Source organism: Stenella coeruleoalba (assembly GCF_951394435.1).
Source record: "Stenella coeruleoalba genome assembly, chromosome: 4".
Lineage (NCBI taxonomy): Eukaryota > Metazoa > Chordata > Mammalia > Artiodactyla > Delphinidae > Stenella > Stenella coeruleoalba.
In genome coordinates, this window is record NC_137149.1 from 1,583,905 (window position 1) to 1,597,195 (window position 13,291).

The window sequence follows — 13,291 nt, forward strand, 5'->3', positions numbered from 1 at the left end:
TTTCCTCTCTGAGGAGGAAGGCCCAGAGCACAGATACCGACTTACTCTGAGGTCACAGTTCCAGTGTGAGAAAAACATCTGAGGTTAAGTTGGAGGGTGCCACTATAGGGTTATGGAATCTACTTTGGAAGCATTTTTTTTCCCCCGGCATAAATAAGAATTGGCAGGTTTGTTGAATACCACATCATGCAGAGTAGGAGAGGCCCGGAAACATTTCAAAATGAGTATTATCAGTAGCCTGCCGGTGCAAAAGAGAAATTGTGACCATCATGCCTTCCTGGTGTATCCTGTAGGGTACATTAACTGTAGAATGTACCTCCAGATAGCTGAGTAAATTAGCTTGCTATATATATTTAGACTTACCGGGCATACACAAATTTAAAATGAAAGAATGCCTGCTAAATGGCATTATTATCTGCTAATGCCTTTTTGTTTTGGAATCATAATTTCTGGTTTTAGGAATGCAACTCAGTTGTCTGTAAGGGTTACTCTAGGTTTGTGATACCACGTCTACTGTTTAGTAGTCTCTACCACTTACAAATCCACCCTGCCAGGTAGTTGTGGTTAGTTCCATATTGTGTGTCCTGAAGCACAGGAAGGGCAGAGTCACTTGCCCAGGGTCACACAGTTAGTAAGAAGAGACCTAGCATCTGGACCTCACGTTCCGTTGCCTTTGTTCCTTTTGCTGGACTTTGTTATGTCATTCATATTTTTCTGTGGTGGGAAAGCACAGGGCTGGTGTTTCTAGTAGCTTTAAATAGTGAAAATAAAACTTAAAAGTGGGGGATATTGTCTTTATTTTTATGTTTCTTTTTCAAGTAACGTTTACCCAGGAAGGGTCTGATTATAAATATTCTCAAGAAGCTGAATTTTCAGTGACTGCATTGTATTCCTGAGGACTCTAGTTATTTTTCGTGAGTCCCCCCAACCCCCAACCCAAGGAGGTGGTCTTAGGACCCGGATATTTGTCTGTCTGCTGCACCTCCCTTCTTACTTCAGCCAAACTGTTGCTAAATTCTCCTGCTTGCTATAGCAGACCGGTATAAAATTTGCTTTCTTTCTAAGCACCTTCTTGCTATTTTTCAGTTCTTAACTAATATTTAAGAACTTTTTGCTCTGGCCTCTTTTTCCAAGTTGAAAATGCCATGATGATCATCTGTTTTTAAGTCTTCCTTTGTTTCCTTATGGTGACTCTCTCTCTCTCTCTCTCTCTCTCTCTCTCCCTCTCTCTCTCTCTCTCTCTCTCTCTCTCTCTCTCTCTCTCCCTCTCCCCCCCCCCCATATCTATATCTATATCTATATATATATATATTTTTTGCGGTACGCGGGCCTCTCACCGTTGTGGCCTCTCCCGTTGCGGAGCACAGGCTCTGGACGCGCAGGCTCAGCGGCCATGGCTCACGGGCCCAGCCTCTCCGTGGCATGTGGGATCTTCCCGGACCGGGGCACGAACCCGTGTCCCCTACATCGGCAGGTGGACTCTCAACCACTGCGCCACCAGGGAAGCCCAAGGTGACTATATTTTTACTTGCAATGTCAGGCTCCAGTTTTCTCATCTCTGAAAGTCATCCTTTTTTCCCCCCTCTCAAAAACACTTTATGCTATCTTTTCTAAGTATCTGCTATCTCTTTCAAGCATCTAATGAGCTTGGTAATTTAATTTCAATGGGAAAAATCATCATTTTTCACCCTGTTTGTCCCAAGTGGTGTGCAAAGAAGAGGGCATGCCCTGATCAGTATTTGACATAGAGTTATGTTTAGCATACTTGTACAGTAGAAGAAATTTAGGGTCAGGAGTGAGAGAAATGTAAGTAACATTTCTTTGAGGTAGGCCTTGAACAATGAGGAGTTCCCCAAAGTGGAATGGGGGTAGGGGAACCTTTGCAGGCAAGGCAACAGCATGTATCAAATTATGGTGCTGTGATAGGAAAGAGCATGGAGTTGATACTGACATCCAGGGTACCTGAAAAGTAAGGTACAGTCAGTTCTGCTTTGAACACTTGTTTGGAAGCATGGATTTGTTCCAGTGGGATTGATACTTTAGGAAACAAGTTGAATATAACGGGAATATTGAGTTTAGTGTGCATAATTTCATCATTGGTAATAGGTAAACAGAAAATTGAACTCAGCTGAACCAAGCCATGTAGACTATATACCCTTCAGACATCCACCAGCTATCTCAGTTGACTGTGTGTGCCATGAGCCACACCCTGTGCACGTCTCTTGTTACAACACTCACCCTATTTCCCAATAACTCATGAGCTGCAGACCTGGTTAAGTGCCATAGTTGTAGTATGTATGCATTTCTTAACCATTTAATTTGTCAAACTGTGCTGTCATTTTTGTTAGGTTTTTGTTAGCTTCTTACCGTGTGTGTGTAAGTTTACCATCTTAAGTTTTTGGGTGTTATACCCTTAATTCCACTTTTTCCCATAAACCCTGTGGACTTTTTGTGTCGTATGGTGATTTTTAGGAAAACATACGTCTGTAACTACAAATGAGGCCGGACCGGTGAGTTGTTGGCTATACACGTGAAGGCAATGGGTTCGATCATTTTGGAGCATTTGCAATATTCTTGGGCCTCTTGGAGTCTGGCCGATTTTTTTGAGCTACCACGTGAAGCTTTTAACTTCCTCTGGCCCACTTAATGTTCTTCCTACGGCTTTCCTGCTTTTTCTCTTAGAACATTCCCAACATTCCCTTTATAATAGGTGCTTGCTGTCCTGGGAGCCAAAGACCATTGACTTAATATTTTACTTTCTAGGGAGAGAGTTGAAGAGAAGAGGATCTGGATTTCACTGCCAAGGTTAATGTCTTTAGAGAATTGGGTTTGGCTAGCCATTTGGTGACTGCATGCATCCATTCATTAGCCAGCGCGCTTGTGCAACTGCCTGAATGGAAGGCTGTGCCTTGTGCTACGGAGCTCTGGGGGCAGTGCTATTTGAGACCAGCTCCCCTCTTATGCAGATGAGGGAATTCCCTCTGTGGGGCGCTGCTGGGCTGCCCTTTGCTGTAGGTATACCAGCATTTATAAGCTTCTGCCTCCCCGCTGCCACCGCCACTACAGTCTGCACGTCGGCTCTGTTTAGTGGCTCTTGGTTTACTCCACACACATACACCCCAGCCCAGACCAGCCCAGGTTCATGATTCAGTAGAAGCAGCTAAGATTCCTAGCTTTGTGCTTGGGTGCCATCCACACAGGCCCAGCATGCCTGCCTCCTGTGAGTTCTAGAGTTGGAGGTTGTTAATGGCCTCAGCACCTGAGGTCAATTTGTCCCCTTGGCCTCTGGTATCTTTTCAACCTCTGGTGGAAAGCTTAGGTTTCCTTCATTATATTACCCTTGCTTCTGGCCCCCAGCAATTGCCTTGTTTGTATCACTGGCCCGCTCCAGAGCCCAGACCACTGTGACTGAAAGAAAATCAGAAGTTAGGGGTCAGAGAGGTGGAGAGGCCACTCGGCTTTGCTTCTGTGCTATGCCAGAGAAACCCTTCTGCAAAGGAGTAGTTATAGGACCAAGTAGGCAGCTTCTGAGCTGCCAAAATTAGTTGGTTGAATTTGGTGTCTATTAATATCCCTCCCAGTTGTGAAAATCCTCCAAATCAATCACTGATACAGCCTCATCAGACGTGGCCGTGAGAGAAGTAAGGTGCCCTTCCCGCCTGCACCCCTCCACCCCCCCGCCCCCAGGCTCCAGGGGTTTCATTGACAAAAGGGTCAACCTAGTATTTGGGGGAAATTGATCATAAACCTGCATGTGAAGCAATTTCTAAGAACAGTGTCGCTGAGTAGAGAATGAGCCAAGGTCCTCTTTGGCTGTGTTAGAGTCGTAGGTGTGTCCTGCAGATCCCAGGACATGGGGGAGACTGAGGGTCCCAATACAGGTGAGCTCTTTACAGGTGTTTCTGGGGCTGTACCTACTGCAGAGTGTTTCTGAATACTCGACTAAATCCTATTTAAACTATCTAGGAAAAAAGCGTTAGGTGAAGTTTATTTTTTAATTTTTTTGTTGTGGTAAAATATACATGACGTAAAATAGACGATTTATAACCACTTTTAGGTGTTCAGTGGCATTAAGTAAATTCACATTGTTGTGCAACCATCACCATCTATCTCCAGAACTTTTTTCATCTTCCCAGACAGAAACTCTGTATTCATTAAAGGATAACTCCCTGTTTGCCCTTACCCTAGTCCCTGGCAATCACCATTCTACTTCTCTCTCTGAATTTGATGTCTTGGGACCTCACATAAGAGGAATTATGCAATGTTTGCCCTTTTGTTTCTTATTTCACTGAGCATAATGTCTTCAGGGTTCATCCATGTTGCAGCAGGTATCAGAATTTTCTTTTTAAGGCTGAATAATATTCTTTTTACTGTGGATTTTTTTTTCTCATCATTTTAAAAAAGCTGAGGTTCATTCTTAATTCTGGAGCCTTGTACCTCAAGACCTGAATCGCAAACAAAAGTAGAACATCGCTATGCCCAAAGAGCTGTTCTTTTTCTCTAGTAGAAGCAAAAGGCAATCCTTGATGGGTCCTTTGTTTGGAGTAAAGGAAAGAACTTCCCTGAGTGACAAATCACTGAGCAGGTGTGAAGTCTCCTTGGCTCTGGTGCCCCTTTCAGGCTTCTGAGACTGACTGCTTCATCAGGGTCATAAGGTTAATGTGTGAAAGACCCAGTTACTGTCTCTCAGCTTAGTTAGCTGCTTTCTGTTTTTGCCAGATCTAGTCTAGTCCCTGCAAAAACCTCGAGAGATCGGTGGTCGAGGCTGCTGAGCCTGCTTTAGGAATAAATAACTGGGAGAGGGTTGCCCCACTGCCTCAGTGCTGGCTCGTCAACTTCCTTTAAGCCTAAGCAGGAGTGATTAGCCACATCCTGCCAAGTCTTTTCTGGAAATGAATTAAGCCTTGCTGAGAGCCGGAAACATTTGTTCCACTTCTTCCTGGGGCTGAAAGTTTGCTTTACTCTCATCTAGTAGCACTCACACTTGTAAGAAGAGCTATGGTTTCTGGCTTTTCTGATGTAATCCATATTTATTACTTGATTTATTGATTGTCTTTCCACTTAGAGTGTATGCTCCAGGAGTGTCTCTCTCTTTTAAAAAATAAATAAATAAATAAATTTATTTATTTATTTATATATTTGGCTGTGTTGGGTCTTTGTTGCTACGCACGGGCTTTCTCTAGTTGCAGTGAGTGGGGGCTACTCTTCGTTGCGGTGCACGGGCTTCTCATTGCAGTGGCTTCTCTTGTGGAGCATGGGCTCTAGGTGCACGGGCCTCAGTAGTTGTGACACGTGGGCTCAGTAGTTGTGGCTCACGGGCTTAGTTGCTCCGCAGCATGTGAGATCTTCCTGGACCAGGGCTTGAACCCGTGTCCCCTCCATTGGCAGGCCAATTCTTAACCACTGCGGCACCAGGGAAGCCCCAGGAATGTCTCTTGTTCGCCATTATATTTCTAGCCCCTGAAGTAGTGTCTGACCAGAGTAGGCACCTGTACATAGTTGCTGAATTACTCAGATGATAGGGTGCCTCCAGGGTGCTGGGAACCTACTGGGCCCTTTGATTCATCATCACGGCTGCAAGGTAAGGGATATTTTTCTGACATTGAAGATGATAAAACTGAGACATGGAGATCAGGTATTTGTGCGGGGCTCTGGAGCTCATTTGGCCAGTCTCATCATTGCTCTCTATACCATGCACCCTCCTCTGTATAACAAGCAAGACGTTCATATTTTTCTTAAGTACTAAGGTCTGGATGTTGATGTGACAGTGGCATCAAAGTTCATTTAAGGAGCTTTGAAGGGAATTCCCTGGCAGTCCAGTTGTTAGAACTCCGCACTTTCACTGCCTAGGGCTCGGGTTCGATCCCTGGTTGGAGAACTAAGATCCCACAAGCCGCGAGGTGCAGCCAAAATAATAAAAAGGAGAGACGTGACCTAGACTATTGGTACTAGCCAGTGCCTAATCAGTTGCTGGTAAATTGGCATCACCCTGATGAGATTCTGTAGGATTTAGGCTTTTCTCTGCCTTTACCATGCCAACATGAAGGGGTTGCCCCGGCCACTTCAGTCGGACTCACTCTGCTTGTGTCTCAGAATGGCCATTTATGAGTTTACAGTGAGATCTGCTTTACAGTTGCCCCACAGAATGAGTGAGTGACCCAGTGTGTCTGAGTATCCTCTCCCGGAAGGAAAACGCACAAGGAGCCACCTTAGAATCCAGATTGCCTGGGACTTGTGGAAGCAGTGCTGGGGAGTTTGGTCTCAGATTTTCAGTGAGTGATTATATCAGCCTTGGCTGCCCTGGCTTGTGTGAGGGCTCTGTGTGCCTGCCGTGGGCTGGGCTGGACAGAGCTGCTCACCCAGACATCTCCCGTGGCCTCGCTGCATAGTTGCTGCTTCCTTCTGTCTCTGGTGCACCCCTCCCCTCCCCTTTTCTGCTGACTCTTCCTTTCTTGGCTTGTGGGAAAACTGGTGGGAGATACGGTGACAGAATCCGGCTCTAGTCTAACACTGCCAGTCTGTTTCTAACCATCATGTGTGTAGACGTACACATATAATCACATCCACATAGGCGTCACATATATATGATTACGTGTGTCACACTCCTAACTAGAGTTGGGGGGTATCATCTTTAGTGTCCATAATAGCTTCCTGGGAAGAAAAATCAACCTCTAACAGTAACGTCACAATTGAGTAGACCATTAAATCTGTAAGAACACTGAAGGACTAACCTCACCAACCCCCCTCCCATCTAGTCAGGGGCCTCACGTCTTTCCACTACCTCCAAGCCACACGGCTTTCTTCTTGCTTGGGTTCCTCTAAGTCTCCACGCAGGTCTGCGTTCTGACATGTCCAGTTTCCCTTTGGTCCTCAGCGCCCAGGTGCCGCAGTCTCCAGATGCATCTCTGTCTGAAACCCTTGATGGCCCTGCCCCTGGGGTGTGGGTTAGGAGGCCTGTGGGGTTGCGTCACGCCACTGTGTGGCCCTCAGTTCTCACTGCTGACACACTACTTGTCTAGGGCAGATAATTCCTCTCCCCTTCGATGCCCTGCTGCCCACCCGATTTGTTTGTTAAATAAGTCCGGTTACTTTCTGGCCTCATCTTCAGTGTCACTTCCTCCGCGCAGCCCAGCTTGGCCCTCAGTAACAGTTTGGGCCTCCGCTTGCTTGGTAGACAGTGTCCAGCTCCCTGTGGCCGGCTCACTGGCCTCGTTCTGGTTCCCCTGCCTGTTTACTGCTGCTTTCTCCTTGAAATGCCAGCTTTTGTCTAACCGATACCTCCAAGTTCTCCAAGCTTTGTTTCTGGCTTTTTATTCTCTTTACAGGCTTCTTTTTTCTCTACCTGACTCCCCAGATTTTAACACAGATTCTAAAACCTCTACCTCTACCCTAGTTATCTCTCCTCTGAGTTTTTCAGCTACCTTTGGACCTTTCTACTTGGATACCCCACATGCAGCATTTCTAAAACTAAAGCTGGCTACCCTTGACACCTGTTTCTTTTTATCCCTTCTCTAGCCCGGTTTCATGGCATTACTACCATGGAATAACCAGTTAGACACCTTGGCATGGGTTGGTCTCCCCTCACCCTCCTGTCAGAGCTTTCGGGATTCCTGACATCTGGCCTTCTTGACCATTCCCAGTGCCAAGCTCTACCCCAGGTCTTTTCTTAGTGGCAGGGACAACATTTACCACTCCTCTCTCACCTCCAAGCCTTCAGTAAACATGAGCATCTGCTTTGGGCAAGAGGTGAGCTAGGTACAAAGTATCCTCTGTGGCACTTCCATCAAGTGAGGGCATGCTGGGACTTCCCTGGTGGCACAGTGGTTAAGAATCCACCTGCCAATGCACGGGACACAGTTTCGATCCTTGCTCCCAGAAGATCCCACATGCTGTGGAGCAACTAAGCCCGTGCACCACAACTACTGAGCCTGTGCTCTAGAGCCCTCAAGCCACAACTACTGAAGCCTGCACGCCTAGAGCCCGTGCTCCACAACAGGGAAGCCACCACAGTGAGAAGCCACACACTGCAACAAAGAGTAGCGCCCGCTTGCTGGAACTAGAGAAAGCCTGCGTGCAGAAACGGAGACCCAATGCAGCCAAAAATAAATTAAAAGAAAAAAAAAGTGAGATCTTGCTGAATGACTGCAGTTTGCTTTGGAAACCAAGGGGTGGTGGGGCCATTTGCTAAGATGGAGTGCTGGCATGTTAGAAGGAGTTTCTTTCTGGACACACTAAATTTGAGGAACCTGGAAAACATCTGTGTTCCATATTGTTTCTGGAATTAATACATCAGATTCTGGCTTAACTTTGTTTAAGGCTGGGGGGCTTCTGGCATCAGACTGCCCTGGTTTAAATCTAGGCTCTGGTGTTTACTCGGTGTGGACTTCGGGCAAGTTACTTAACCCCTGGTCATCCTTAGCTCCCTTGTGTGTGAAATGGTGATCATAACAGTACGTGCCTCCTTGTTTGGTGAGAGGAGGATTACAGGAGATGGTGCTTGGAAAGTGCTTAGTGTCTTGAACGTAGAAGTGGCCTCTGAGTTTTAGCTATCGTTAGTTTTATTGTTCTGATGACCTCTATTAGCCTGCATGATCCAGAACCCTTTGCAGTTGGCGAGAGCCACTTTTCCCATGACCCCTAGCCTCTCTGTTCACACACTGCACTTCCATGTCCCCAAACTGGTCTGCTGGAAATGCCGTGCCCATCCCCCCCAAACCCCCCCGCATCTTCCTATCTTCCCACCTCCATTCTCTGGTGAAATCCAGCCCCTTGGCAGATTTCCCTAAGGCGGCCAGCCTTCCAACTTTTTATGTCGTCTGACCACTGACCTTTATTATCCCCTAAAGAAAAACACAGATATGGAACAAATTGCTAGTTGGCGTTGGGCATGGGAGGGCGTGGCAGAATCTGGAGAATGAGGAAGCTCTGGGAAGCAGCCGCTGGGGCTCAGGAGGCTGGTTTCAGAGAGCAGGGAGGGTGTGCAAGCTGAGGAATGGGGGCCCCTCCAGATGGTTGCAGGACATGTCTTTAATGATCATATTTGAAAACCTAAAAATTAAACAAGTAGGAGGCAAGAGGCTTATGGAGCAACCAAGGTATGTGCATTAAATTATTTCCCTTTGCTCAGCGGACCTATCTCTCCCTCCTCTGTCAGTGACATTTTTATCAGATTTTTCTCAATTCTAAGAGACACCACTGAGATAGATAAGGTTTCCCCCAAAAGCTGCATCATGGCTGTATACTCAAACATAAGATACTTCTTGTGGTTAGCAACAGGAAGTACGGCGGATCTGGGACTATGTGTGATCTGGTCTTGTGAGTCCTAAGTGCCTGTTGAGGTGTTCAGAACACCTGGCTTGAACACCTTCTGTTCAAGCCAGGTGTCCTGTCCTCATCTCGGGTGGTGTTGCATTGGGAAGCATTTGTGCCATTCTCGAGTGAGAGCACCTGTGGGCCAGCCTGAGGGCTGTCAGGAGATGTTGTGCTGTAGGCCACCCGCGAGTCTCCCTGGAGAGAGTGACACGGTGAAGAGATAACTCTCTAAACCACTGAGTGGATAATGGGAGATGGGGGGCATGCACGGATGCAGACCACCATATGCTGGAGAAAGAGGCTCAGCTGGCTGGGCAGTCCTTTTATCTTTATTTTTTTAATCTTTTTCGAATTTTATTTAATCTATTTTTTTATATAGCAGATTCTTATCAGTTATCCATTTTATACGTATTAGTGTGTATATGTCAATCCTAATCTCACAATTCATGACGCTACCACCACCCCCGCCGCCACTTTTCCCCCTTGGTGTTGATACGTTTTTTTCTCTACTTCTGTGTCTCAATTTCTGCCCTGCAAACTGGATCTGTACCAGTTTTCTAGGTTCCACATATATGCATTAATATACGGTATTTGTTTTTCTCTTTCTGACTTACTCCACTCTGTTTGACAGTCTCTGGATTCATCCATGTCTCTACAAATGACCCAATTTCATTCCTTTTTATGGCTGAGTAATATTCCATCGTATGTATGTACCACATCTTTATCCATTTGTCTGTCAGTGGGCATTTAGTTTGCTTCCATGACCTGGCTATTGTAAATAGTGCTGCAGTGAACATTGGGGTGTATGTGTCTTTTTAAATTATGGTTTTCTCTGGGTATATGCCCAGTAGTGGGATTGCTGGGTCATATGGTAATTCTGTTTTTAGTTTTTTAAGGAACCTCCATAGTGGCTGTATCAATTTACATTCCCACCAACAGTGCAAGAGGGTTCCCTTTTCTCCACACCCTCTCCAGCATTTGTTGTTTGTGGATTTTCTGATGATGCCCATTCTAACCGGTGTGAGGTGTAGTTTTGATTTGCATTTCTCTAATAATTAGTGATGTTGAGTAGCTTTTCATGTGCTTCTTGATCATCTGTATGTCCTCTTTGGATAAATGTCTATTTAGTCCTTCTGCCCATTTTTGGATTGGGTTGTTTGTTTTTTTGATAATGAGCTGCTTAAGCTGTTTATATATTTTGGAGATTAATCCTTTGTCCGTTGATTCATTTGCAAATATTTTCTCCCATTCTGAGGTTGTCTTTTCTTCTTGTTTGTAGTTTCCTTTGCTTTGCAAAAGGTTTTAAGTTTCATTAGGTCCCATTTGTTTATTTTTGTTTTTATTTCCATTACGCGAGGAGGTGGATCAAAAAACATCTTGCTGTGATTTATGTCAGAGTATTCTTCCTATGTTTTCCTCTAAGAGTTTTATGGTGTCTGGCCTTACATTTAGGTCTTTAATCCATTTTGAGTTTTTTGTGTGTGTATGGTGTTAGGGAGTGTTCTAATTTCATTCTTTTACATTTAGCTGTCCAGTTTTCCTTATTGAAGGAAACCACTTATTGAAGAGGTCGCCTTTTCTCCATTGTATATTCTTGCCTCCTTTATCAAAGATAAGATGACCATACGTGTGTGGGTTTATCTCTGGGCTTTCTCTCCTGTTCCATTGATCTACATTTCTGTTTTTGTGCCAGTACCATACTGTCTTGATTACTGTAGCTTTGTAGTATAGTCTGAAGTTAGGGAGTCTGATTCCTCCAGCTCCATTTTTTCCCCTCAAGACTGCTTTGGCTATTCGGGGTCTTTTGTGTCTCCATACAAATTTTAAGATTTTTTGTTCTAGTTCTGTAAAAAATGCCATTGGTAATTTGTTAGGGATGGCATTGAATCTGTAAATTGCTTTGTGTAGTATAGTCATTTTCACAGTATTGATTCTTCCAATCCAAGAACATGGTATATTTCTCCATCTGTTTGTATCATCTTTGATTTCTTTCATCGTTGTCTTATACTTTTCTGCATACAGGTCTTTTTTCTCCCTAGGTAGGTTTATTCCTAGGTGTTTTATTCTTTTTGTTGCAGTGGTAAGTGGGGGTGTTTTCTTAATTTCTCTTTCAGATTTTTCATCATTAGTGTATAGGAATGCAGGAGATTTCTGTGTATTAATTTTGTATCCTGCTACTTTACCAAATTCATTGATTAGCTCTAGTAGTTTTCTAGTGGCATCTTTAGGATTCTTTATGTATAGTATCATGTCATCTGCATACAGTGACAGTTTTACTTTTTCTTTTCCAATTTGTATTCCTTTTATTTCTTTTTCTTCTGTGATTGCCGTGGCTTGGACTTCCAAAACTATGTTGCATAACAGTGGTGAGAGTGGACATCCTTCTCTTGTTCCTGATCTTAGAGGAAATGCTTTCTGTTTTTCACCATTGAGAATGATGTTTGCTCTGGGTTTGTCGTATATGGCCTTTACTATGTTGAGGTAGGTTCCCTTTATGCCCACTTTCTGGAGAGTTTTTATCATAAATGGGTGTTGAATTTTGTCAAAAGCTTTTTCTGCATCTATTGAGATGATCATATGGTTTTTACCCTTCAATTTGTTAATATGGTGTGTCCCATTGATTGATTTGCATATATTGAAGAATCCTTGCATCCTTGGGATAAATCCCACTTGATCATGGTGTATGATCCTTTTAATGTGTTGTTGGATTCTGTTTGCTAGTATTTTGTTGAGGATTTTTGCATGTATATTTGTCAGTGATATTGGTCTGTAATTTCCTTTTTTTGTAGCGTCTTTGTCTGGTTTCGGTATCAGGGTGATGGTGGCCTCATAGAATGAGTTTGGGAGTGTTCCTTCCTCTGCAATTTTTGGGAAGAGTTTGAGAAGGATGGGTGTTAGCTCTTCTCTAAATGTTTGATAGAATTCACCTGTGAAGCCATCTGGTCCTGGACTTTTGTTTGTTGGAAGATTTTTAATCACAGTTTCAATTTCATTAGTTGTGATTAGTCTGTTCATATTTTCTAATTCTTCCTGTTTCAACATTTTTTTTGTTTTTTTTTTTTTGCGGTACGCGGGCCTCTCACTGTTGTGGCCTCTCCTGTTGCGGAGCACAGGCTCCAGACCCGCAGGCTCAGTGGCCATGGTTCAAGGGCCTAACCGCTCCGCAGCATGTGGGATCTTCCCGGACCGGGGCACGAACCCGAGTCCCCTGCATCGGCAGGCGGACTCTCAACCACTGCGCCAACAGGGAAGCCCCCTGGTTCGATCTTGAACGTTTATACCTTTCTAAGAATTTGTCCCTTTCTTCCAGGTTGTCCATCTTATTGGCATAGAGTTACTTGTAGTAGTCTCTTAGGATGCTTTGTATTTCTGTGGTGTCTGTTGTAACTTCTCCTTTTTCATTTCTAACTTTATTGATTTGAGTCCTCTCTCTCTTTTTCTTGATGAGTCTGGCTAATGGTTTATCAGTTTTGTTTATCTTCTCAAAGAATCAGCTTTTAGTTTTATTGAACTTTGCTGTTGTTTTCTTTGTTTCTATTTCATTTATTTCTGCTCTGATCTTTATGATTTTTTTCCTTCTACTAACTTCGGGTTTTGTTTGTTCTTTATTTAGTTTCTTTAGGTGTAAAGTTAGATTGTTTATTTGAGATTTTTCTTGTTTCCTCAGGTAGGCTTGTATTGCTATAAACTTACCTCTTAGAACTGCTTTTGCTGCATCCCATAGGTTTTGGATCATCATATTTGCGTTGTCATTTGTCTCTAGGTATTTTTTGACTTCCTCTTTGATTTCTTCAGGATCTCTTGGTTATTTAGTAACGTACTGTTTAGCCTTCATGTGTTTGTGTTTTTTACATTTTTTTCCCTGTAATTGATTTCTAATCTCATGGTGTGGTCAGAAATGATGCTTGATATGATTTCAGTTTTCTTTACTGAGACTTGATTTGTGACCCAAGACGTGATCTATCCTGGAGATTGTTCC

General features: G+C 44.1%; 1 protein-coding gene across 3 annotated transcripts in view; it reads left to right on the plus strand.

Annotated features, from left to right (window-relative positions):
• Positions 1 to 13,291, plus strand: part of RNF4 (ring finger protein 4) — a 42,953-nt gene that overhangs the window by 2,323 nt on the left and 27,339 nt on the right. The window contains exon 1 of one of the 3 annotated variants that reach the window (XM_079919300.1): positions 1,336 to 2,805. The exons of the other annotated variants lie outside the window; for them this stretch is intronic. The gene's annotated coding sequence lies outside the window, so the exon portion shown is untranslated. Of the gene's footprint in view, positions 1 to 1,335; positions 2,806 to 13,291 lie in introns of those variants that run through there. 3 annotated transcript variants of the gene reach the window in all.